The sequence below is a fragment of the Macaca nemestrina genome, chromosome 18, assembly GCF_043159975.1.
Source record: "Macaca nemestrina isolate mMacNem1 chromosome 18, mMacNem.hap1, whole genome shotgun sequence".
NCBI lineage: Eukaryota > Metazoa > Chordata > Mammalia > Primates > Cercopithecidae > Macaca > Macaca nemestrina.
The window spans coordinates 51,249,080-51,276,970 of NC_092142.1; the positions used below are offsets into that span (position 1 = coordinate 51,249,080).

At 37.9% G+C, this 27,891-nt stretch overlaps 1 long non-coding RNA gene across 2 annotated transcripts in view; it reads right to left on the reverse strand.

Annotated features, from left to right (window-relative positions):
- Window positions 1–27,891, reverse strand: part of LOC139359874 (uncharacterized) — a 77,779-nt gene that overhangs the window by 40,866 nt on the left and 9,022 nt on the right. The window contains exon 3 of one of the 2 annotated variants that reach the window (XR_011616453.1): window positions 25,601–25,765. The exons of the other annotated variant lie outside the window; for it this stretch is intronic. This is a non-coding gene — a long non-coding RNA (uncharacterized lncRNA). Of the gene's footprint in view, window positions 1–25,600; window positions 25,766–27,891 lie in introns of those variants that run through there. 2 annotated transcript variants of the gene reach the window in all.

The following is a 27,891-nucleotide window of genomic DNA, read 5'->3' on the forward strand; positions in this document are numbered from 1 at the left end:
TTTTTCCCCAAGATCAGGAAGAAGTCAAGGATGTCCACTCTCACCACTCCTATTTAACATTATACTGAGAATCCTACACAGTGCAATAAGTTAAGCAAAATACAAAAAGGCACACAAATTGGAGAGAAAGAAATTAAACTGTCCCCATTCAAAGACATGTTGGTCTATGAAAAATAAAAGTAGTGAATCCAGAAAAAAGGTTCTTTGAGAGTTCAGTAAAGATAAAAGGTTAATTTACAAAAATATATTAAATTTCTACATATTATCAATGAAAAGTTAGAAACTGAAATTTGAAAAGTAAAGCTATTTAAAATAGTTTCAAAATATGAAATATTTAGATCTCTGTCTAACAAAGCTTATACAGACTCTATATACTGAGAATTACAAAATTATTGTGAATAAAGAAGTTCTAGGTAAATGCAGAGACAGACTATATCCATGGATTAGAGCACTCAATATAGTTAAGACACAAATTGTCAACAAGCTGATCTATAGATTTGACTCCATTCCAATCAAAACCCTGTCAGGATTTTTTGGCAGATACACATATGCTAATTATAAAATTTATACAGAAAGGCAAAACAATTAAAATAGTCAAAATATTTTTGAAAAAATAAATGAGAGGATTTACACTATTCAATTTTAACACTGCTAAAAGCTAGAGTAATCAGTACAGTGTGGTATGGGTAAAGGAATCTATTCATAGGTAAATGGCAAAGAATACAGAGCCTGTAAGTAAACTCAGACAAATATGGCCAATAGATTTTAAACAAAGATGCAAAGATAATTCAATAGAGGAAAGATAGACTTTCCAACAAATACTGTTGGAACAACTGGACGTCCAACCAAAAATTAATGTCAACCTAAACCTCACACCTTATACAGAAACTTAACTAAATATGGGTCTAGATTGAAACAAAAAAATATATAACTATAAAACTCTTAGAAGAACATAGAGAATCTTTATGTTGAGGTATTGGTAGAGTTCTTAGACATGAAACCAAAAGCATAATTTGTAAAATAAAATCTTGATATATTAGATTTCTTCAAAACTATGAGCTTTTCCTCTGCAAAAGACACTGTTGAGTGACATCATAGAGATGGGGTAGGGAGCATGAAGAATCAGTTCCTTCACTGAGCAGCAAGTAAGATGACATAAGATTACAGATTAGCTTTTTCATAATTCTGGGATCTAATTTAAAAATTTAGAGGCCAGGCGCAGTGATTCACATCTGTAATCTCAGCACTTTGAGAGGCCAAGGCAGGAGGATTACTTGAGCCCAGGTATTTGAATCTAGCCTGGGTAGCATAATGCGACCCTGTCTGTATTTAAAAAATTAAAAATTAGCCCATCATGATGGTGGACGCCTGCAGTCCCAGTTACTCAGGAGGTTGAGGTGGGAGGATGGCTTGAGCCCAGGAGCTCAAGGCTGCAGGGAGCCATGATTGTGCCACTGCACTCCAGCCTGGGCAACAGAGTGAGAACCTGTCTCAAAATAAAATAAAATAAAATAAAATAAAATAAAATAAAATTGGAGCAAGCAGGAGAGGGTTTCACAGGAAGAAAAAAAAAAAAAAAGGTAAACTTAGATTGGAAAGCATTATGGCATTTTGCTTACCAAAACTCATAACCTTTCATGTTAGAAACTCAGAAAATTAGGAATAGAAGGGAGCTTCCTCAACATGGCAAAAGGCATTCATGTAAAACCCATGGTTATCATACTTAATCGTGAAAAGCTGAAAGCTTTCCTTATAAGATCAAGAACAGGCAAGAATGTCTAGTCTTACCACTTTGATTCAATATTGCACTGGAAGTTTCAGTCAGGACAACTAGGCAAAGAAGAAATGAACAATATCCAGATTGACAAGGATGAAGTAACAGTCTCTATTTGCAGATGACATACTACACCAAACAAAAATCATTAGCACTAATACATGAGTTCAGCAGTTTGCAAGATATCAGATAAATCTACAAAACTTAAGTGTGTATTCCTATACACCAGCAATGAATTGAAAATAAAATTAGGGAAACTATTTCGTTTATAATAGCATTACAATGAATAAAATTCTTAGAAATAAACTTCACAAAAGAAGTGCAACACTCATACCTCGAAAACTATAAAGTGTTGTTGAAAGGAATTAAAGAAGATCTAAATAAATGGAAAGACATCCTGTAATCATAGATTGAAGACTTAATATTATTAAGATGTCAACACTCCCCAAATTGATCTACAGATTCAGTGCAATCCCTATCAAAATCTCAGATGGCTTATTTGCATAAATGGACAAGTTTATTCTAAAATTCATGTGAAAATGAAAGGGAGTCAAGAGCCAAAATGATATTGAAAAGGAAGAACAAAGATGTAGGATTCACACTTCCCAATTCAAAAACTTACTATAAAGCTACAGTAATTATGATTTCGTGAGACTTGTATAAGGATAGGCTACAGATCAATGAAATAGATGAGAGTCCAGAAATAAACCCATAAACTGATGGGCAATGATTTTCGACAAAGGTGCCAAGATAATCCAATAAGTAGAAAATAGTCTTTTCAACAAATGGTGCTGGAACAACTGACTAACCACATGCAAAAGAATAAAACTGAATCTTTTCCTCATCTCACAAGCAAAAATTAGCTAAAAATGGATTATAGACCTAAATGTAAGAGCAAAAACTATAAAACACTTAGAAGAAAATACAGGCACAAATTTTTGTGACACTGGATTAGGCAATGGTTTCTTAGATATGACACAAAAAGCAGAAGCAACAAAAGAAAAAAAAGTAAATTGGACATCATCAAAATCAAAAACTTGATTATTAAAGGACACCATCAAGACACTGACAAAAAAACTGCAGAATGGGGGAAAATGTTTGCAAATCTTATATCTGATAAGAGATTAGCCTCCAGTATACACAAAAAAAAAAACCCTTACAACTCAACAATATAAAGACAAGTAACCCAATTTTAAAATTGGCAAATAATTTAGACATTTCATCAAAGGAGATATGCAAATAGCCAATAAGCACATGAAAAAAATGTTCAACATCATTAGTCATTAGGAAAGTACAAATCAAAGCCACCATGAAACACCACTTCATGCCTACTAGTATTGTTATAGTCAAAAAGATAAACAACCAGTTTCAGCAAGGATGTGGAGAAATTGGAAGCCTTATACATTTCTGATGGGAATGTAAAATGGTGCAGTCACTATAAGAAAGCCCACAGTTATCATACTTAATGGTGAAAGACCGAAAGCTTTCCTTGCAAGATCAGGAACAGGCAAGGATGTCTAGTCTTACCACTTGTCGCTTCTATTTTGTCAATTCCTTATAAAGGTCAACATAGAGTTTTCATATGGCTTAGAAATTCTACTACTAAAGAATTCCGTCCAAAAGAATTGAAAAGATATATCCACACAAAGCATTGTACCTGAGTGGTAATAGCAGTATTATTCATAATAACCAAAAAGTGGAAACATCCCAGACGCCCATCAACCAATGAATGAATAAACAAAATATGTTATATTCATATAATGGAATGTTACCCAGCTAGAAAAGGAAATGAAGTATCCATATGTGCTGTGACATGAATGAACATTAAAATTTTAATGCTAAGTGAAAAAAGCCAGTCACAGAAGACCACCTACATATGATTCTATTTATATGGAATATCAGAATAGACAAATAGGCACAGAAATTATATTAGTGGTTTCAGGGGATGCTGGGAAGGGGAGATGGGGGGAGTAACCAGTAATGAGTAGAGAGTTTCTTTCTGGTGTGATTAATGTGCTCTGAAATTAGTGGTGACAGTTGCACAACTTTATGAACATGCTAAAAAAAATCCCACTGGATTGTACACTTCAAAATGGTGAATTTTATGGTATATGAATTATTTCTCTATTTTTAAAAATGGGCAGAAGCTGTGAGATACAATTATATACCTAGTAGAATGGCTAAAAATAAGATGTAACTGGCAGCACCAAGTACTGGTAAGTATGTGGAGCAAATGGAACTCCCATACATTACTGGTGGGAATGCAACGTGGTATTGCCACTGTGGAAAACGTTTTGATGGTTTTTTATAAAGTTAAACAGAGACTTATATGATCCAGCCCTTCTACTCTAAGTATTTACCATCCCCCACCCTGCCACACACATACCAAAAAATGAAAGCATATGTCTATGTAAAAGCTAGTCATGTAAATGTTCATAGACAATTTATTTGTAATCACTAAAAGCTAAAAACAATGCAAATGTTTTTTAATTGTCAAATATAAACTTTGGTACATCCATATAATGGCATACCACTCAGCCATAGAAAAGGAATGCTTTATTGATAAATGCAGCAATGTGGATGGATTACAATGACATTAACGATGAGTGAAAAAAGTCTCAAAACATTAATTTTTCTGTTTACATGACATTCTGAAAAAGACAAAGTATAGGGATGGAGAACAGATCAGCAGTTGCCAAAGGTGGATAAAGGTTTGACTGCAAAAGAGTATCACAACGGAGCTCTTGGGGCATGATGGAATCCTGGTTGTGGGAGTGGTTATGAGAATCTATGCATGTGTTAAAATTCATCGAACTGTACATGCTACATACACACACAGAGAGAGCTTACAAACACAATAGAGATGAAATAAAATAAACAGTACTGAATAAATAATCCTAGACTTCACAAGATGCCAAAGTATATCCCTTCTTAAGAAGATTGTAATCTAGATAAAGAGACAAAACTAACAAATTCTAGAGAGCTATCACTAAAAAATACTAATTCCTATCATTTATCAAGCATTCACCCTCTGTCAAGCTCTTTACTGATACCTTCTGTCATCTAATCCTCTCAAAATTATTATGAAGTAGATAAATAGTGTCAAAGTCAAGAGTGATCCAACATCCAGCCTACCAAGCATGTAAAGACAGAAGAATGGTTTCTATCTCTTTATAGTCTCTGTCAGAAACTGGAGTTCCAGGAACACAGTGGCATGTCATTTGTCACAACTGGTTTGTTGCTTATGAAGATGTAAGGGTGTTTTTTAATGTGTATTCCTCATCATAACAACACAACCGTCTCAGCAAGAACTTAAGTGATGATTCATATGTGCTCATCATTTCTTGCTGCCACGTGGTACCTGACACCAAATGGCTCCTGATCTAAATCAAAATTGTTGGCAACTTCTCCCCATGAGGAATGAGAGGTAATTGTCTAGTCTGAAAATTAGATTGGTGCAATCGGAGAGGTAGTTAAGGAACAGCCAGGACTGCAGAAACTTCCCTATAGAAGAAAAATATTGTCAACATGGTAAAAGCCAGGGATTATAATGTTACTAAACCATGAATATAAACTTTGTGCAGCATCTACAGTCAGTGCTAACTTTCAGCATCATTTAAAAGCAACTGTTTTCTACAAAATAGAATTTTCAGGTAGAGTAAGAGATCCAGTCCTAACTCAAACTCTGATTTTAAGATGTCATGCCTCTGCTCCAAAACTTCCACCAATGACCCTTTGTTTACCAAGTGAAAAGCCAACAACCCTATCTGGGCTTCGAAACCCTCCCCCTCCTGCCTTCCCTTGACCATGTAGTGGAAAACTCAACTGCCATCTTCCCCAAGTTTTACTTCTTCCAATCTCAACCCCTGGGACCTGATGGTCTTCTCAGTTTTCCCAGTTGTCCCCCACATTTCCTGGGGAAGAACTCTGATTGGCTACCCTTTGGTCAGATAACCATTCTTAGACCAATCAATTGTGACCAATGAGGCCAACACAGCAGTACAATGCTGTGGGAGAAGAGCAGAAAAAACAAGCAGTGTTTCCAATCAAAAAAACACCTGTCTTGACCAGCCCTACGACTCTCCGTCCTCTGAATGCTTTGTTAGGGTAGCTGGCATGTACTGAATACTCACTATATACTAAGCACTTGCGACCATATTCATTTAACGCTCAGTGAGATAACTGTTATTATGTCCATTTTAGATTGAGAAAATGGAAGCATGTAGAGGTTATATAACTTGCCCCAAATCACAGAGATAACAAGTAATAGAACCAGGGCCTGTGCTGTTACCAAGGTGACTTGTTGCTAATTTTTAGAATATATACTACAGAATCAGCTCTGGGCACTAACACACCTTTTAAGAGAATTTATCATTTCACATTTATTCTTATGTTTCCAGCTAGATTGTGGAGGAAAGCTAGGTTTTCTCTCTTTCCCTATACCCCACACCTTAGCCCCAGACATGCCCTGCAATCAAAGCCCAAGAGTGCCAGGGCCCCAGGTGAGATATGATCAGAGTGCCTGCCAAGGAAGGAACAGATGGGTCTGCTAAATGGTGAAATCAAGTCCCTGCCATATGAATGGCAATAAGCATCCCACATAAAATAATTACTTCCAGTTTGCTTGGCAGGTTGGATGAAGTCCGAGGGAAGGTTAATTTATCTTTCACAGCTTTGAGCCTTCAAGCTGTGGTTTCCTGAGTGAAAAGGATCTCTTTTCAATGATTCTTTGCAAGATCCATTTAGTCATGGCAGAACCACCTCCTCCTCAATGAGTCACAAAATTTATTTGGGGTCCCTTTGCTGGCCAAGGTCCACGATGTGGGGATGGGCAATTTAAGTCATATGGAGATGTACATGTATACCAAAGGTCTATGGTACAGCAGGTAGGATACTAAAATAGCTTCAAGTTCTAGATGCCAGTTAGCTCTACCATATAAAAGCTGTGTAAGGATTGTCTCATCTGTGGAATGGGTTTAATAATACATGGCTAATCAATTTAGGAATATGAGGAATATTAAGTGAGATAAAGATTATTAAATAAAACTTGGAATGATTAAGGGTGCTTACAAACTTCCAGGAACAGAATCTAGACATAAATGGAGCCTTTTGATCTATGCCGAAATGGCAAAGCTCCCTGTTTTCCATGCCTGTTAATGCTTCTGACTTTCTTTCTCACCTCTGTTTTCTGAGGCTCTCCCTTCCTCTCCATAGGTCCTAACTGTTAAGGGTTTTGCACTGCAGGATGAGAAGAACCAGCATTTTTGTGTGTCTTTCAATAACCAATTGCTTACTTCCATTGAATGGTCAAGGTGTAATGTTGATAAGAATTTGGTGCCATCATTATGAATATCTGACCCAACTCAATTCAGTCTCTTTTTCACAGAAACTTAGTTTGCTCAAGCAATCCATGGTGGCCAAAGACAGTTCAAGGATTTCATCTCCAAAATGCCTGATATGGTGCCCCAAAGAGACACACACTCATTCCTCATTTGGTCTTGCTTACTCTGCCTGGAACAGAACCTATTCACTACTTATAGCAAAGCAGGTAATTTCACACACTGGGAAGAGAAATATGTAATGGTAAATGTTTTTAGATTTATCAGTGATGAAAGACATAAAAAAGTCTTTCTAAAACATAAACAGTCATAATTGCAAAAAGAAAAAAGAAAAAATATTTTAGTTGATTTTAGTTGGAAAATAGTTTTAGTGCTTACATTGTAAGATGATGTGTGTTTTTTCAGTAGCCTTACTCCCTTCTGTGAATAACACTTTCTGTGTGTAACCTTCACCCATCTGTGCATCCCCACGGCAAATCCACATAGTTTGCTCGATATAGAATTCATGGTCAAAGGTTCATTTATTTCAATACTTGAACAATATTGTACCACTTCATTCTAGCTTCCATTGTTTCAAAAGAGAAGTTTACTGTTATTTGAATTGGAGTGTCCCTATAAATAATACCTTGTCTCTCTGTGGTTGCTTTAAAGATTTTTTCTTTGTCTTTACTTTTCAGAAGCTTAATTATGATATGTGTTGGTGTGAACCTGTTTGTACTTATTCTGTTTGGGGTTATCCCAGCTTCTTAAATATGTACTTTTATGATTTTTACCAAATTTAGACAGTTTTAAGCCATTATTTTTCCTCAAATACTTCTTCAGTACTACTCTCTTTCCTCTCATTCTGGTACTCCAATGATACAAATGTCAACTTTTTTGTTATTATTCCACAGGCCCTGAGACTTTGTTCATTTTTCTTTCATTCCATTTTCTTTCTGTTGTTTAGATTGGGTAAACTTTATTGATCTATCCTTAAGTTTATAGAATCTATCCCCTATCATTTCTCTGCAATACCATTGAGCCCATCTAGTGAGCCTTCCATTACCCTATTTTTCAGTTCTATAACTTCCATTTTGCCCTTTTTATAACTTCTAATTTCTTTGCTGAGATTTTCTACTTGTTTATTTGTTTCAAGAGAATTCATAATTTCCTGTTAAAGCATTTTTAAGATGGCTCCTCAAAAATCCTTATCAGATAATTCCAGTATCTAATTCATCTTGGTATTAATATCTATTGGTTGTCTTTTCTCCTTCATGTTGTGATTTTCCTGTTTCTTGGTATGATCAGTAATTTGTATTATGTCTTGGACATTTTTGATATTATATTATGAGGCTCTAGATTATATTTACTCTTCTATTTTAAGAAGGAAGACCTTTCATGGTGGTGTAGTGCAAGAGCTGGGTGAATGTGTTTGTTCAGCTTTTCCCTGGGTTCCTTCCTCAATACCACCCCAATAAATGAAGAAATGATTAGTACTACCTCACTGCAGACAGATGGGGTAAAAGTTCAGTTTTGTCCTCAACCCACTGACATCTTCCTGGCAAAAATAAGGCTCCAATTCAAATCAACTTATTGCTTTCAAGTTGAAATGTAAGCTCAGATCCCTGTTGGGCCCCACTGACAAAGAGGAGAAGAAGGAGACAGATGGCTGAGTGCCACTTTGTTGTTGCAATATAAGAATGGAAGCTCTGCTTCTTGCTAGTTACTGGGGAGCCATGAGGAATGAAATGTCAATTAGCTCCATGGTCTACCACTCCATTCCATAATGTTGATGACAATTGGGGGTGAAGACCCAGAAGAGGGGAGCAGAAACAAGAGTGCTGACTGGCCCTGCTTCATACTGCCTCATTCAGTCTTCTTGCTGCAGGTGGGTGTGGGGTTGCAGCTCTCCACTGAACCTTGCTGACATTGAGAGTTGGGAGAAGTGGAGGTGATGTGCTGACTAGCTCCAACACATGCTACCTTATTCAGTCTCATTGATGCTGGGTGTGGTTGGAGATTCAGCTTACCACTGGACTAGGTCAAACACTGTAATTTGACCCCCAGTGGTTTATTTAAGAAAGGACCTAATTTAGTCCAAGAGAACTCATTATTGGGATTTTGTGGGAACAACTGGGAAATATAGGGTGGTTAAGAAGACCTCCCTCTTTCTGCTGCACTTGAACCTATGAAGACATCAGCTGGAGACTGAAGAGACTACAGACTCATTTGGCTGCTTTATGTAGCAAACATAGAGGTTAGGAACATAGATTTGATTTCAAAGTCTAGCTCAATTATGAGACTGTGGGCACAATATACTACTGAATAAAATGGAGATAGTGAGGATACATCTCTTTCAGTATTATTTCAAGTATTTGATAAAGTAATATATGTACAGCAGTTCCACCAATGCTTGGCGTGTCACGAATTCTCATCAAATGGAGGTCATGATGAATAATTGACAATGTTGTTAATAGCAGGCCCATGTCTTCCACTTTCTTTTATCTCTCATAGGACTGAGTTCATGGTAAGTGCTTAATAAATATACCAGCATGAACCAATGTATCAGAAAGGACCTGTTTAAACCCAGCCAACTCAATTTCCTGTCCCACTGCAACACTTGTTTTAATGTAAGGATTAGGGCTGGATGAAAAATTGCATTCTCATAATCTGCTGTCACACAACATAACATCACTCTGTCTTCCACATTGGTCTCTCCAAAGATTCCTGTATCAAAAGAAATTTCCCATGGGACTGACATCCTTATAGCACAGAATAAAAACCTTTGACCCACAATGATGTATGTACAGACTCTTTTCTCCCTTCTCTTGTCCACCATTTTCCTACTGCTATATTTTAAAAATATCCCAATAGAACATGGATTTAAGGAAGAAAAGTTATGAGGGATAGACAGTGGAGACTTGTTGACATCGATATCAATATTGCACTTACACATTCATATTAAGGTTTTCAAGATCGTTAAATGAAGAGAAATGTAGACATATTAATGGCACTCTGCACTCAGTTATACAGTAAAAACCATCCCTGCCAAGTTGACAAAACCAGAAGCAGAGATAGAGCTCTGAAGTGAGTTAATCTGAGGGCAACCATGTTGAAAGAGATTTCTCTAAAATTAATTCCTAACCCCTATGTTTGCTATATAAAGCAGCCAAATGAGTCTACAGTTTCCTCAGGCTCCAGGTGATGTCTTCATAGGTTCATAGATTCTCTTATTCTAAGCTCTAATTGTCAACATCACTGAAAAATAAGGCCTGTCATTCACCTCTATGTCACTCACCACTATTCAGTTAGACTTTTTCATTCCACTTTAGAAATAGGAACTATGATGTCTAAAATGACATTTTTGTTTGTATTTCTGATCTTTTAGATATCATGGAATTTCTTTTTCTACTACACTAACACCCTATTAATCTATTTTGCAGAGTGTGACAGCTTACTTGGTCCCGTTCCTATTTCATCCTATCATGCCTTTGTTAACCTAGAGTAGTACTTCTCAACTAGAGGCAATTTTGCCCCTCAGAGGACATTTGGCCATGACTGAAAACACTTTTGATTGCCACAACCAGTCGGGGAGGGTAGGCGTTGACACTATTGGGATCTAGTAGTAAGGGCCAAGGATGCAGCTAAACATCCTACAATGCACAAGATGCTTCACATCCCCCAAGAAAGAAGTATCTGGTCTAAAATGCCAATAGTGTTGAAGTTGTGATCCTTCCCTAGCAGCTAAAAACAAGATTATATTTTCAAGTTATTCTTGAAGCTAAAGTTCTACTTGTAGTCAATCGAAAAGCAGAAGTGAGATCCATGAGACCACAGTTGTAAAGTCCTCCTACAAACTCATCAACAGAGATGTTTAGTTCTGCCAAAACCATAATTCTATTTTTAGTATTTGGTCCTTAGTTTCTGAGTATTCAGTGTTAGATAACAGAATCAAGGTTTCTACTGAAAGCATCCCACCTTATGTGATTCTTTTTTTACTCGCTTTCTTTGCTCCCAGCTGTGTGCCTTTAATCTTGTTTCTCTGGCCCTTCTAGAAGCTCTTAATAACCTATAATAAATCCTTTGCTTCTTAAACTAGTTAGAGTATATTGTCTGCAATTAAGGACCTTAAGTGATACAATAAATTATTATAGACAGTCAATCTTCAAGAAAACAAGAATAAGAGACTGATTATAGGAACATGTTGAGTTTGAAGTCAATGCAAATCCAGTTAGCATTAGAAGATGAAACTCTTGTAAGGTTTTGGAGGACTAAGTGTCAGCTGCTATAGACTACTGCAAGGCACAAGGAATGACAAGACGTGAAGTGGGTTGGTGTGGTAGAATAAAGACAATCACAAATTATTTGTCACTCACCCATCTATTCCCTCATTCCCTTGAAACTGGGCTATCCCTGTTACTTGACCCAATGAATAGAAATAAAACAAAATTAATTCTCTGTAACTTCAAAGGCTAAGCCTTAAGAAATCTATAATATCTACCTTTACTTCTTGGAGCACTCCTTTTTGGGATCTAGCCACCATGCTATAAGGAATCTCAAGTAACCATGTTGAGACTCTATAGGAAGTAGAACCAAAATTGTCCTTAGCTGACAATCTCACCTGAACACTTAACCAACGCCCACCATCAACTCCCAGACATTGTTATCAGTTATCTTGAATATTTCAGGCTCTGTTGACCCTCAGATTATTGTAGTACCAGTGGTCACCACTAAGTCCAGTCAATACACAAAACTGTGAGAGAAGAACTGGTTATTGTTTTAAGTCACTAAGTTTTGGAGCAGTTTGTTACACAGCACTATATAACCAAAATAGCTGACTACTTTTAATTGCACTGGCCATCTCAAAAATTAAAATGACAAGTTCAATTTTAAATTTGCTATTTAAGACACAGTCAGAAAATCAGAAGGTTTCTATCACTTAACCTAAAAGAATGTGGGTACAAAAATAAGATGCTAATTCTAATCCTGTGGGTCACTCAAAATTTCACATAGATTGAATAAACAGCCTCACTAGATGACTTGAATACAGACTAGAGAATTGTTTGAGAAATAATAGGATGTTGAGAACAAGAATTACGACATTTGGGGAAGATCTGAATAATTCTGAGAACCTCTAACCTTCCAAATCTGACCATTCATTGTAAACAAAAGCAGCGCCTCTTTCCCTGTCTGATGAAGCTGGCTCTGTCTCCTAGAATAACCAATACAGATCTCATATAACATATTTACTCTCACAAGGATATTAATTATAATTTTGCTTCAATGTACTACCTCTTATAGGATCCAGACTAAAACTAGAGTCAGATCTCAACAAACCCTGAGGCATCAGCTATAGAATAAAACCAGGAAAAAAAAAAAAGAGAGATGCACTAAAAGAACTGAAAGCTTATGCTAAATTAGGTCAGAAAAAAACTTGGAAAATACATATGATAAGATCATACATCACAGAGGGAATAACATAATTCTGAATGAGGCTGCGTTTCATGCTATTAGTTTATTTACCAGAGATTCTAAAGTCAATGGGTTCACTCAAGCAGATGAGAGTGGTTCCAAATAGCTGATAGAAATCTTGACTCAGTGGTGGCCTATTATAAATAAAGTTGATAGTCATGTAATTCCTTGGTATAATGTAGAAGGAAGACTCCAAAGATAGAGATAATGGAATGTTTGAGCAAATTTATTACATTTCATTCACTCACCCACTTTTGAGAGGGTTCAAAAACATGCTGTTTAGCAAAGGATTGAGAAACACACTGATGAAAGGCGTGGCAGGACTCTTAAGAAGCACTTTAGTGGCTGCACTCTGAAAGCTAAATGTGAGAATTCAAGATGCTGTCATTAAAATGGACTTTCTGATTTCAGCAGAGAAGACAGAATGGCAGAACAAGCAGAAGCAAAATGGGCATGACTATAATAACAGTCACTGTCTTCATCTATTTTGTGTTACCGTAACAGAGTACATGAGACTGGGTTACTTATAAACAATAGAAGTTTATTTGGCTTATGGTTCTAGAGGCTGGAAAGCCAAAAGCATGGTTCTGGCATCTGGTCGGGGTTTTAATGTTGCATCATCCCACAGTGGAAGGCAGAGGGTAAGAGAGTGCAAGAGCAAGAGAGCTAGAGGGAGTCAAACTTACTATTACAAGTCTGTTCTCATGTTAACTAACCTACCCCCAGTCATGACATTAATTCATTCATGAGGGCAGAGTCCTCAGGTCCTAATCCCCCCTTATCAAGTTTCACCTCCCAACACCATAGCTTTGGGATTAAGTGTCCAACAGATGAACTTTTGGGGACACATTTAAATCATGGCAGGCACCATGACTGGGGAGATGATCAGAATGGTTTGATCCATTGAATCTCTAGCAATGACCAATTGATCATGGGGTTCTTAAGATAGTTCATTAAGATCCAACTTGATCTGTATCATTGAAAAATTCCACATCCTGTATTTGAAGCTCAACTTGCATTAGCATGACAGAATATAAAGGTTATGACCCAATTCTGTGGCCTAATTCTGTTTATAGACCCAGAATCCTTTGAATAAAAGAGAAACCCAGTACACTTGATGAAGAAGCCTACAATTATATCACAACTATGTATTATTGCAAGTCTTACCTCTATTGTTCCCCACAGGAAGCTTTGGCCTCAAACATTATACTTTGCAGTGGAAAAAGGAAGATACACAGACCCTTGCAGTAGCATTGGACTGAGTTATTGTGAATTATTATGAATTCTTGAGGACTAATTGCAGACCAAAGGTTGGGCTGAAGCTGATAGAGTTTAGGCCTGAGCCATCTAACAGTGGATTCATTGGATACATTAACCCAATTTGGTTATTTTCCCAGTCCCTGAGTTCATAGTAGGAATAATATTCTCAGAATGCCTGTGGAATGAGAGGTTTGTCAGAGAAGGACCAAAGGGAAGTTCCTAGAGCTCTCTGCCATGTAATAATAGGTAACCCAAAATAGTTCCAATTCCTACTAGAATGCAAAGATTAGGGCCATCAATTAAATCTTGGAAGATCTACTTTATCATTGTCCCATGTACTTTGCCTATTTAATCTGTGCAGAAGATGGATGGATCTGGAATAATTACAGTGGATTATTCTAAACTTAATAAGGTTTTTACTTCAATTATAGCTACTCTTCCAGATGTAGTCTGTATTAGTCAAAGTTCTCCAGAAAACAAAATCTATAGGATAAATTGTTAATATTACATTATAGTACTTAAGTTACTGGATATGAATAAGTATAAACATAACTCAAAGACTTTATCTCCTCTTTCGGGGAAGGAGTTCATGTATTCTCAGTTGCAGGATAGTTGTATCATGTTATGTGGAATTATGACCTTATTATTGCCTATTTGGGGACTATGTATGATTTAAGAGATGCATATTAGTGCCAAGTTAACAAGAAGTGGACTTCTAAGAGTTAACTTTATATTTAAACTTGACTGGATCATGGAATGCTCAGATACCTGATTAAACATTATTTCTGGCTGTGTCTGTGAGGATATTTTCACATAACATTAGCATTTGAATTGGTAGACTGAGTAGCAGTTTTCCCTCCTAAACACAGGTGGGCATCAACCAATCTGTTGAAAGCCTAAGCAGAACAAAAAGGTGAATGAAGGGAGAATTTGCTCTGGCTCTTGACTCTGGCTCTGTCACCCTAGTGCTTGAATTGGGGCTTGAATCTTCTCCTGCCCTTGTCACTCATGGTTCTCAGGTCTTCAGACACAAATTAGAATCTATACCATCGGCTCTTCATCTCTCAGGCCTTCTAACTACAGTGTCAGCCTTCCTGGGTCACCAGCTTGCAGAGAATAGATTGTGGGATTTATCAGCCTCTGTAATCACTGAGGGTAAATGTGAACAAATATATGTGAATACACACACACATGCACACACACAAACACACACATACACTTCTGTTGGATCTGTTTCTCCAAAGAACCCTGACAAATACTGATACTGGTACTGAGAAGTGGGGTGGTGCTACAACGAATACCTAAAAATGTGGAGGCAGTTTTGGAACTCGGTATTGGGTAGAGGCTGGAAGAGTTTTGAGATGCATGCAAGAAAAAGCCAATATTGCTGTGAAAGGACTTTTAAAGGTAATTCTGGTGAGGTATCAGAGAGAAAAGAGTAGAGCAGTAGAGAAAGCTTCCATCTTCTTAGATAATACATAAATAATCATGTACAGAATGTGGATAGAAACATGAACAGTTAAGGCCACACTTTTGGGATCTTGATAAAAATGAGAAGCACGTTATTGGACAATGAAGAGAAGGAGATCCTTGTTATAAAGTGGCAAAGAGTTTGGGTGAATTGTGTATGTGCTCTAGTGTTTTGTGGAAAGCAGAATTTGCAAGAGATAAAATTGGAAATTTAGCTGAGATTTCTTAGCAAAGTGTTGAAAGAGCAGTCTGACTCCTCCTGACTGTTTATTATAAAATGTGAGAAGAGAGAAATTTATTGAAGACAGAATTGTTAAACAAAAAGAAACTAGAACTTAAAAATTTGGAAAATTCTCAGCTTGTTCATATTACAAAAAGTAAGAGAGTATGTTCAGAAAAGAACACCAAGCGGGTAGCTGATTGAACTTTCCATAGGGAGATTAGCATGGGTATGAACCACTAAGCTAATCAGCCACCTCAACAGGGGCCAGGAATAGAGATGGGATTATGCCAGCAAAGACACTGTCCATTTGAACTAAAGGGAACAGTGAAAGCAGGATGAAATGAAAAAAAAAAAAAAGCTGTCAAAATTCTTAAATTCTACAGCACCAGACCACAGGGATATTTGGCCGCAAATATTCTTCAAGACAAGGGAAGAATAACCTTGAAGGCAATTCAGAGGTCATTGAGACTGCCGCTCTCACCACAGGCCCAAAGTGTACACGCCTTGGGGGAGTACAGATGCCTCCACCTCAATTTCAAAGGCCAAGACCAACACCCAGTAGAGTTGTGTGGATGGGGCCATCACCTGCATCCCAACGGGTCACACAGAGATGTCCAGAAGCTGTAGAGATGGTACCTCTTGGAACCATGGGGCAGAGCCACAGGCATGTGAACCCCCACTCAGCAGAGCTGTGGAGGTGGGACTGCTGCCCAGTGGGCCCAGAGGACAGAGCATTTAACCAAAAAAGATTATTCTCACTCCTCAAGATATAGTGGAATTTATCTTGCTGAGTTTTAGACCCCCAGCCCATCATCACCCCTTCTTTCTTTCCTATTTTTCCTTTTCAGAATGGGAATGTCTATCTTATGCCTATTCTACCATTGTATTTGGAAGCACATAACTTGATTGGTTTTACAGGTTCACAGCTAAGCAAGAATTTTGCCTCAAAATGAATCATACCTCAAGTCTCACCCATAACTGATTTAAATAATATTTAGGGAGAATTTGTACATGAGACTTTAGAGTCACAGGGCTGTTAAGATAGGATGAATGTATTGTGCATGTGAGAAGGACATGAATTTTGGGAGGGCGAAATGTTATGGCCTACATCTTTGTGCCACCTCCCAAATTCATATGTTGAAATTCTAATTCCCAAAAGGATAATATTCGAAGGTGAAGTCTTTGGGAGGTAATTAGGTTTAGATGGACTCATGAGAGTGGAGCACACATGAGAAGATTAATGTCCTTATAAGAGAAGAAAGAAATAAAAGCATTTTTTCTTGACCATGTGAGCTGATTGTGCATCATGAGAGATGGAGTGAGAATGCAGCTATCCACAAGCCAGAAAGCAGGCCCTCACCAGAAACTGGGTCTGTCAGCACCTTCATCTTGGACTTCCCAGCCTCCAGAACTATAAGAAATAAAGTGTTTGTTGTAAAAGTCACACACTGTATGATATTTTTGTTACAGCAGCCTGAACTCACTAAGACAGAGTCTTTTTAGTGGAATAAATCAATACAGCCCCTGGCACCTATTGTGCAGATATCGATCTGTCTAATGCATTTTGCTCTATCTCAATTAGCAGAAAATACCAGAAGCAATTACTAAGTAACTTGTAAAACTGACAATTTAGAAGAAGATTCAGAGCAAGAGAAGGCTCTCCAGCTGGTCCAGCTCAGTCAGTTAAACCCTATGATTCTGCAGATCCAGTGATGTTTGATTTGTGGTGGCTTCAGATGCTATATAAGGCTTGAGTCAAGACATGTTAGGAGAATCATAGTTGCAGCCCTTAGAGGTTGGTAGCAAAGACAGTCTCTTTTCAGAAAGTTGATGCTCTCCTTTTAGGAAGTTCTTTCTCAAAGCTCCTGAATGTCAAGAAGCCATGCGAACTGAGCTGTCTTCATGAAGCAGGAGTTGTCAGCTCCACCAAGCTATAGTCTCAAGCAGACTCTGCTGCATTCCATCATTCAGTAAATGTGGTACCTACGGAATTGGACTTGAGCAGATCTTTAAGGCATACATTACCCACAGGAGCCTGACACTCCCAGTATTTTCACTCCTGCCCATTGCAGCCTCAAGACTCATGAGAAATCCCTATAATCCATTGGCTGAGAAGGAAAATCAAGTCTAATCTTTGGTGCAAGTAAGAAATTGATTCCTGTGGCTTGCATCCCCACTAAAGGATGGCCTTGAAGGACAATGGAGAAAGGAAAGTTTTCTTGTAGATAGAATTTTAAGTAGTCAGTCTCACGATGTGAAGTCCAGGCTTTCGAAAAGAATAAGATTACTGGATCAATAACAAGGAGGTTTTAATGAAGAAAGGGCATCTCTAAATGGATCCAGAATATGAAAGTATTTGTGTCCCATATGAAAGCTCAGCAAAGAGCCCCATTGTGTAGGAGGTTCTCAATAGTCTTGTGGTAAATCAAACCCCTGTAGATATCTGTCAGCCTCTTTCCAGACACTCTTGTGAATTGGTTGATGGATAATGTAGCCATGGTGGCAAAGACAGAAGTGATGCAGAGGTTCAGGAGCACAAAGTTAGTCTCAGGGATCACCATTACTGAGTGTACCAGGGTCCTAAACACTACATAACTGCCCGAGGACCAGCCTACGGTCTGGTGGCAATTGATTACTTTAGATACCTTCCTTTGGGAAGGGACAGACATTTGTCCTCTGGACTATATACTTATTTCCTATATAAGTTTTGTGTTTTGTTTATAATGTCTCCCACAGTCCCAAAAGGCATGCAATCACTCAATGCTTTGTTCATGACTATAGTAGTACACACAATGCTGCCTCCTAATTTTATAGCAAAAGTAGTAAAGTATTATCTAATGTTCATGACATTTACTTGTCTTTCCCAGTACCTTATCTCCTAGAAGCAGTTGGTCTTGCAGAACGATGGAGTGGCCCATGGAAGTGTAGGCTGTTAGAGACAACAATCTCTCAGGAGACTGAATAATTTTCCTAGGTAATATGTGCTCTGAACAAACGACAGACCAAAGTATGATGTCATTTCTCTCATAGCCACACTACAAAGGAGCAGGAAACGGTGAGTGGGAGGGTGTATGGTTCCTCTCACTATCACAACTCACAATCTAAAAAAGTATTTCCTTTATATTTACACAATTTTGGATTTTACTGGCTTAGGGGTCTTGATACCTAAGGATGAAATGCTTTCTTCCACAAAGGTAATGATTGGTCCATTGAATGGAAATGAGACTTCCTCCTGGCCACTTCATGGTCTTCAAAAAGAAAAGTGTTGGCTAAGATAATCTTTCCTTGTTACAAAGGAGAAGGAGGACCTTTTGCCACATAATGGTAGTTAGGGAAAATAAAAATGGAACCCAAATGTTTCTAGTGCTGACATTTGTAGAGATAAGTATTAATGGAAAATGGCAAGAACACTAAACTGATCATACTTCCAAGGCTCAAACCCCTAGAAATGAATGACCCACCCAGAAGACCCCAAGAAGCTGGATGCTGATAGAGGCAAAGGAATATGAAATGCGACATGGAGGAAGGAAGTTTTAAATGCCAACCGAACCTCATGACCCATCTCAGAAGCAAACACTGAAGAAGCCATCCACATTTTTCACTTGCCCTGGTGTCTAGATATTTATTTATATTAGCTATTTTTATTTTTCCCCACTGTTCATATGGGATATGTTCTTGGTGATTACCTTTACAAATTACACTTTAGCTTGCCAGTATCAAGACAGAATTAAGACTAGAGAAAACCTATAACATAACTTGGAAAGGGTGCTATGACTGATAAGAATTTGAGTCTTCCTTTTTTGGAAGTAAGGGTGAGTTTTTTTGTTCATTCAAGAGGCAGGTTTAATTATATAAAGCAAGAGCATATTATTGATGCTATTCTCATTTTCTGGAAGCTTAAGGGGAATAGGAAGAGTAGGTATGGCATTGAGTGAAAAACATGATGGAATGAGACAGAAAATGCAGAATAGTTCATTCGTTACTATTACAAATGCCTTCTCGCATTCCTTCTTCGCAGTAGAAGCCACAAAGCTAAAGATGACATTCCCTTAGCTCTCTTGCATCTATGGTCCTGCAAGTAGACTTACTTCGTCAAGTAGATGCATCATTATGAAATTAGAAGGCTGAAACAATATCACAAGTGTCTGAGGACACTGGCTTTTCTGGCATGGTGTAAGCAAATCTTCCTTCTGTGGTAGTTGTATCAGTGTTTCTCATGTTCACTCCCTAGCTTCATGGATGCTGAGCTTAAACGAGTAGCAGAGGCAGGGGACCAGCTGGAATAGCCATTTGGTAGGGTAGATAGATTATTTCTCCCAGTGTATAGTATCCATGCCCAGTTTCCTACCTCTCCCAGACCCAGACCTTAAATAAACTACCTCATACCATGTACTATATCAGAAGGGATGTGTTGCATGCAACTAAATCTCAAACATTCAAACAGAAACTATTACCTTAACAATATCTTTCTCTAGAAAGGCTCACTTCCTCTTCTTTGCACTCAGTGCCTGCTGTATGCTCTCATAGTTCATCATTTTTGTCACTGTAATATTTTATATTATTGCTCAACTGTCTCTTACCTCACTCTCTAGAATGGACATATTCTGATGACAGTCCCCTGTAATTTATCCGTATTCTGATGAAAGCATATTGTGTTGCATTTGGGAAACTCTACTCTCCCAATCTCAGCCCAGGTGGTTGGGGCATGCGACCCAAACATGGCCAATCAGCATACTCTATGACCTTGGTTCAGGAGTACATTGTGACTCAGGGTCAGACCAAGGAGAGTATGCTTGGGACTTTATGTTAGAACTATTACAAACATGGCTCTCTTGCACTGGGCTCCCTAGGGTGACAGAACAGAAGTATGGAATATCTTGACCTGTTAGTATCGTTTGAGAAGAAATTGAAAATTAAACCAACAGAAAGCAGAACTTGGTCGAGAAAGAAACATTAATTCTGATGACACTATTTGACCATATTTTGAAAAAAAAAAAAAAGTACAAACAAAATGTAAACATCACCTGAAATCCTACTACTTAGAGATAATCTAAGTTAACATGTTTATGACCAGGCTTTCATCTATTTCTAGGTAAACACATACACATGTCATTTTTCCTAAATGCAATCATATTGTGTATTATTTTTATTACAAATGTTTTTCACTTTATTCTGTAATTTTATTTACATCTTGCTATTCCCTCTTTTTCTCTCCCCACTTTCATTTCTCCACCCCACCTTCCAGCAACAAATGCTAAGGGCCCAGTGTTTTTGTTTCTATATATTTCTTCATGACCAAAAAAATAAAAATAACCATTAATAGACTTATTCGAATTATATTGTTATTGCTCTTTTTCTTGTTATAACAATGGCATTATATTGTATACCTACCTTTGCATGTAGCTTTTCTCCTATAACAATATATTATGGAAATATTTCAGGTTAAATGATACAAACTTAATTCATTACAGGTGCTCCTCAACTTACAATGAGGTTACGTCCTGATAAACTCATCATAAGTTGAAAACATCTTAAGTCCAAAATGTACTTAATGCACCTAACCTACTAAACATCATAGCCTATCCTATCCTACTTTAAACATGCCTAGAAGACTTACACTAATCGATAATTGGGCAAAATCATCTAACACAAAGCCTATTTTATAATAAGGCATTGAACATCTCATGTAGTTAATTGAATACTACACCAAAAGTGGAAAACAGAATGGTTGTAAAAGTACTTGAGATAGAGTTTCTACTGAAGGTGTATTGCTTTTGCACCACTGTAAAGTTGAAAACTCTTAAGTAGAACCATCATAAGTCAGGGACTGCCTATTTTTTAATGGTTGCAAAATATTACCCACTGTGGATGTACCATATTTCATTCAGCCCTTCCTCTATCACTTGGTATTTAGTTTGTCTCATTTCATTTGTTTCATTCTTTTCTCTCTCGTCCACTGAAAAACATGCTAAAATAAAGATATCATTATATCCTGGTGTCTTTTTTTTATCAGCCAAATTCCCAGAAGTGGGATTGCAGGGTCGAAAGATCCGTATGTTTCACTTTAAAGGCATATTGCCAGGTTGCTTTCCAAAGGGCTGAAATAATTTCCATCTCCATCAGCAATGTGTGATGCCTCTTTCTCTTTGGCATATCACCAGGTCTGAGTGATAATACACTTAAAATATTTGCATTGTATCTTTAATTAGAAATGTTCCTGATTAGTATTGAGGTTAAGCATCTTTTCATATGCTTATTGACCATTTGGATTTGCTCTTCTCTAAATAAGCTATTCATATACTTTTCTATTGAGCTGTCTTTCTTTATTATTAATGTGATGATACACAAGATGCAATCAAAATCACACTATTTTAGGAAAATATGCAACATACATATGTATGTGTATATGTGTGTGTATGTGTGTAGGACAGATAAATGGCTAATCCTTATAACATACTAAGAGGGTCTTTGTGATTCTAAACTTTTGCCCTTAGACAATGGAACATGGCATGGAGAAGAATAAAAAAGCAGGTTGATTTGCTCAAAATTCTATAACTGTCACAACAACATATTTGAGAAGAATTTGGAAACCCAATGAAAAGCCCAGTGAAGAAGAGAAAGTTCATTCCAAAAATGAGAACAGAATAGGAAATGTGAACTGAAAATGATGAAGAGAAAAGAAGAGGCTGCAGCTGTAAATAATAATGAGCCAAGGCAGGGCTATTCAGGCTCAAAGTCAAGGGCAGGGGTGAATCCCAGTCTGATAAAGGTCACCCCCCACCCTTTTATTCTGTGCCTCCTATGCTGTTCACCGCTTTTAACCACAGTGGGGGCATCTCATCAACTGCACCATGCAGAGGCCCAGGTCTTCACTTGCTTGTTATTCCACTGCAGATCTAAAAGGTAGAACACCTTTGTGATCTGTACACTTGGCAAGAAGACCAGAGTCACAAAAGTGTTTGCAGCAACTTTCAGAGCCTCCTCCACTCCCTCTATAGCTGCTAAGATTTGCTCATTGCCAGTCTGTCTTACATTGTTCAAGTTACCATGACAATATACCATTCTTCAATATAAAGATAACCTTACTGATCCTCCCTTCTTAATATGGTAGTTTAAATTGGTTTCCTGCATGTAAAATGGGTTGTTGAGACATAATCACAGATACTAGATATGGAAGAAACTTAGAAACCAGCCAGGTCAGTACATAGCGTGTACACACACACACTCTTCCTGTCCACATCCATGGCAGACATCACCAATTGACCACAGAACTCTCTTCTTTAGAGCCTGAATATAGCTCCAAATTTCTCTTTCATTTGGTGCTCTTTAAAAATGGATCCAACTTCATATGTGAGATGAATACAATTTGCCTTCCCTGACCAACTTTTTATAGAGATGGTAAAGGTGAGGATCAGAGGGAAAAATGTCTAGTAGCACAAAAGAAGTAAACAGTAGAACCAGGGAGAATGGCATAGGGAGATGTTTGGAAAAGGGAAGAAATTCAAGTTACTGAGTGTGTTTGTGCCATGTTTATTGAGGTGTTGTTCTTGCGGTTTTGAACATGTTATCTCAAGACAGAAGACAGTTCTACTCTGAGTGTGCTTCATTAGTTACTCTCTTGATCAGTGTCCTTTACAGACAACAGCACAGATATACAAGACAAAGTGCCAAGATCATGGCTCCAGCTGTAGCCAGAGGCTGAATGTGCTAACTAGGACATGAATGCAGTGTGATGAAAGCCACAACCTCATTCCCCTTATCTCTGTGCTCTCATCACCCACTTCTACTTCAGCATTATGACTTTGAGCCTATGCCCAGAAAGAATGGCACTCTTAAAGGAAGCTGCTATGCCTCATCCGGTAATGAGCTCAGCCATGTACAGACTTAATATGTATGAGAGCCAGTTAGCTCGGCCTAGAAAATCTTGCTCTAGAACCACATGTTGTATTAATGAAAAGTACTGTATTTTCCAATTTGGCCAAGAACTACCCTTTATCACAAAGAGCCAAATAAGAAAATGAGCAGCTCAGTATAACCCATCTGGTCTACCAGACACTATCTAATCCTCTCCCTGACACAAAACATTACCACCATCGCCACTGCTGATACATGACAAGATTATGGCATAGATATAAGATTGCCATTGGTGATGACATTAAAGTTATCTAACTAATAGGCACTCTGTTCCTCCACTGTTTCATAGAATTTAATCACCATTTGCCATATGCTCTGTAATATCAGAGAGAGAGACTTGGGGAAGAAATTCAACAGCTTATAGTTAATAAATATGCCTGGACTTTGAGGTCAGAGAAACACGGATGCACATCCTGACTCTGTCACTTAATTATGTGACCTTAGACAAGTAACTTAACTTCTCTGAGTCTCAAGTGCTTCAACTGTAAAATAAAATGTGGGTAACAATGAGATAATGAAAGTAAGATATGAGGCATAATTCTTGGCATATAGTAAACTTTTCATGAATGCTTAATATTTTTAAATATTTTCATATTAAGAGTAAAAAGTAATGAATGGTAATAATTTCTACTATTGCCACTGGTAATAGTAGTAGACATTTGCTTGTCTCCCTCAGCCGCCATAATCACTTACCTTACCACCCTTGCAACCCATTCGTTGCAAACTTTCCCAAATGAGCTTTATTTCATTCCATTTCTCAGACAAAAGCCATTCTTCCTCCAGCTAGCCATAAGATGTCCTCTGGAGAGTCAAGTTCAATGTCTCCTTCTGGGAAGCTCTCTCTCACCACCTAAGAGATGCCCTTTGTTTCTGATCTTCTGTACCATATTCCTTCTTGCATTTCTTTCAGTCCACATATGCTTATTACATGCCCATGTTGTGCTAAGCATTATAATCATGCTCTCTGCTATCAAGTGAGATTGCATTTGGGCCTTTGATTTGCTGGTCTCTCTTTGCTGTGTTTTCCTGCCTCTCCCACAAATTCATGTGGTTGGATCTTCTCAGTGTGGCAGATGTCAGGTTAAGTGTTGCCTCTGCAGAGCAGCCTTCCTTTATTCTGCTCTTCCAGTAGCATTCCCCACCTCTCCACCAGTTACTCTTCAATCTTCTCACTTTCTTTTTTAAAAAATTATTTAGTTATTTACTTTTTAGAGACAGGGTCTGCCTCTGTTGCTCAGGCTGGAGTGCAGTGGCACAATCACAGCCCACTGCAGCCTTGAACTTCTTGACTCGAGAGATCCTCCCACCTCAGCAACTCAAAGTGCTGGAATTACAGGCATGAGTCACCATAGCCCAGCTCAATCTGCTTTTCTCATTTGTTTTCATTTTTCCATATTTCTTTCCTATTGGAAGGTAAACTTCATTAGAATAAGAATCTTGTGGATCGGGTGCCGTGGGTCAAGCCTGTAATCCCAGCACTTTGGGAGGCCAAGGCAGGTGGATCATGAGGTCAGGAGTTCGAGACCAGCCTGGCCAATATGGTGAAACCCTGTCTCTACTAAAAATACAAAAATTAGCTGGACGTGGTGGCGCATGCCTGTAGTCCCAGCTACTCGGGAGGCTGAGGCAGAAGAATTGCTTGAACCCAGGAGGCGGAGGTTGCAGTGAGCCGAGATTGTGTCACTGCACTCCAGTCTAGGCGACAGAGTGAGACTCCATCTCAAAAAAAAAAAAAAAAGGAATCTTGTCTATCTTATTCATTGCTGTACATGTACCCACAGCATGTAGAACATTACCTAACATATAGAATGAGCCCAATAAATAGTTACTGGGTAAATAAATAATTTTTGCTTTTTCCTTAAATATTATTAGAAGCTTCAGGACAATACCATCTAGAACAGGTATTACTTTTGTAGTCAATTTACTGTGCTCGAGACAATATTACTCAACAGTTGAATAAAATAGCTGGCAATAACTAAATTCAATGGGAAGTATTGTTAGGATTTGAATCCTTGGCATATTCTCACTAGATTATAAGCTCCTTGGGGGTACAAGTCAACTCTTTTTCATTGCTGTGCTTCCTGTAGTGCCCAGCAAGTACCATGAAATGCACTTTTATAATAAGAGCTTAGCTATGTCAAACGGAATTGAACAGGATAGCACAAGCGTCTGCAGAAATGTTCAAACACCCGCAAGAGGCAACAATAAAACTGCAAACTCATACCCGCTTCCTCTGCAGCATTGGCTCGGATCTTAGAAAAGCACTATCTATAATTAGGATTTTGTTCTTTTTATATCCGCAGTGTAAGAAAGGAGCTCTTACTTTCTGGGTGGCTGGAAAAACAGAAAATAAACCACCATGTGAAACAAAAATGAAGTTGCTAGAATTATTTTCATTTTATTACCAGATCCCTGATTAATTGTGCCTGTCTGCATTTCCTTATTCTTCAATAGACCCTCTTTCTAATCTAAGCCTTGTCATACCTGACCAAATATATCTTTTTCCACTGGAAATTTGGGCTGAAAACAAAGATAAGCTAGGTTAGTGTCTAGGAAGCATCCTGCAGTTGCTGGGGCTAATGACCTTCTCATTAACTCATAACTCATCATAAGGAGGAAGGTGGTGGCTTCTATTTATTAAGTGCATACTATGTGACCAGTGCCAATAATATGTTAAGTGAGCCACGTGTATTAACCATGTAGTATTTTACATATATTAAAAAAGAAAACGCCAAACCTGATACTGGTGAAGTCTGAATACTGCCTAATAGTTTTGCTGATAGTATTGTACCAATGTCAGTTTCTGGTATTGATAATGTACTAATTTATCTAATATATTACAGGTTAGGAAGCTGGCAAAAAGGTGCAAGAAAACTCTCTCTACTCTTCTTATAACTTTCTATGGGTCCAGAATTATTTCAAAATAAAGTGTTTTGTTTTTGTTTTTGTTTTTTAACAAAAGCAAATCCTGGGATGGACACAAGGAGGTTAAATAGCTTGCCCAGATCATAAAGCTCAAATGTGAAGGGGTGGGTCCATTCACCTGGTTGGAGCTCATGCGTTAACTACCATTACACTACTTACAGGCCATGCTCTCAATTTCTCACCATTATTCCTCTCAAATAACACAAGCTAAGGAGCTTGCTCCACGTTGTTCCTCACCTTGGCTACCAGGAAGCTCAGAGCTAAGTGATACTAAATTACATCATCTATTGACTATTATTGGAATATCAGCTTCATTCCTCTTGGGTCAGTTTCCTTCTAACATCCACCCACCCTGTACTTTCTCTTAAATTCATTTTTATCTTTTTTTTTTTTTTTTTTGCTTTTGATAAGTCGCAACTCCTTTGAAAAATGATTCCAGATTACAAATAAAGTTAAGGCTCTTTCTCCCCAAGCTGTAACAATACTCTTACCTTCAAGTTTGTTTTTGAACCTAAAGATCAATTCATACCACTCGGCCAGCATCCCACAGTACAGATACTAACACTAGAGAGGTAACCAAGCAAAAGTCTAATATAAACCGATGGCCTTAGGATTGCAAAAGGTGACAGGCCTTTCTTTATTTTATTTTCTCAAAATTAAATACTTGGCAGGGTTTTCCTTGAGCTAATTAGCATCTCTTCTTAACATTTTAAGTAACTGCTCATTTAGAGCAGTGAATGATTGCTCTGAGATTAGAGTGTAGGGAAAATCTTTCTGTTGGGAATAATCTACTTATGCCGCTGTTTGTTTGAAGCAGAGATAAACAGAGTTTTTTTTTTTTTCCTTCTCAACATGCCAGGCATAAGAGAACAGGGTGATTAATGAAACTCTGCTTTTCGCCAATAAATTTCTGACTTCAGATACGAGCTCAGAGTTGCCGAGTTTTTTGAGTTAATAAAAAAAAATTTTTAACCCATGGGAAAAAGAAAACGGCACCATGTAGATTCTAGAGCCCATTTAAATCTGTTATATTGTGAACTATTTTTGGTTCTTAAAATGGCTTAGGTAATTTTTCATTGACTCTACTGGGAATGCCACTTTGTGCTCTGTTATTTATAATCTGCAGAAATTAATTATGCTGCTAATTAACAGCTTGCAAACAAATTATTGCTCAAGGAGGTATTTATTCAGTTATGAAAGCACAGCTTCAGGCTTCTATGTAGATCCTTTCTGACAGCTCTTTTATTTCTTGCTTTTGTTTCTGAATTTTTCTGCTTCTAAGATTCCGTGAAGTTCTACTTGGAGGGGTGGGGATTAGTCAGGATCTCAGCAGCCAGGAAGTGTGTCAGCTACTCTACTGGGAGGAGGAGAAAGGCAAAAGGGTTGCACAGCCTGCCTAGTGTGTGCCCTGGGGTTGATGAAGAAATTCCTTATGTGAGTGGTGGTTCCTCTAACAACCACTACAAGCCTTCACACCTCCACTTTTGCATTTTCCAGGCTCACAGGAGAGCTCTGGAGACAATACTGGCAGCAGA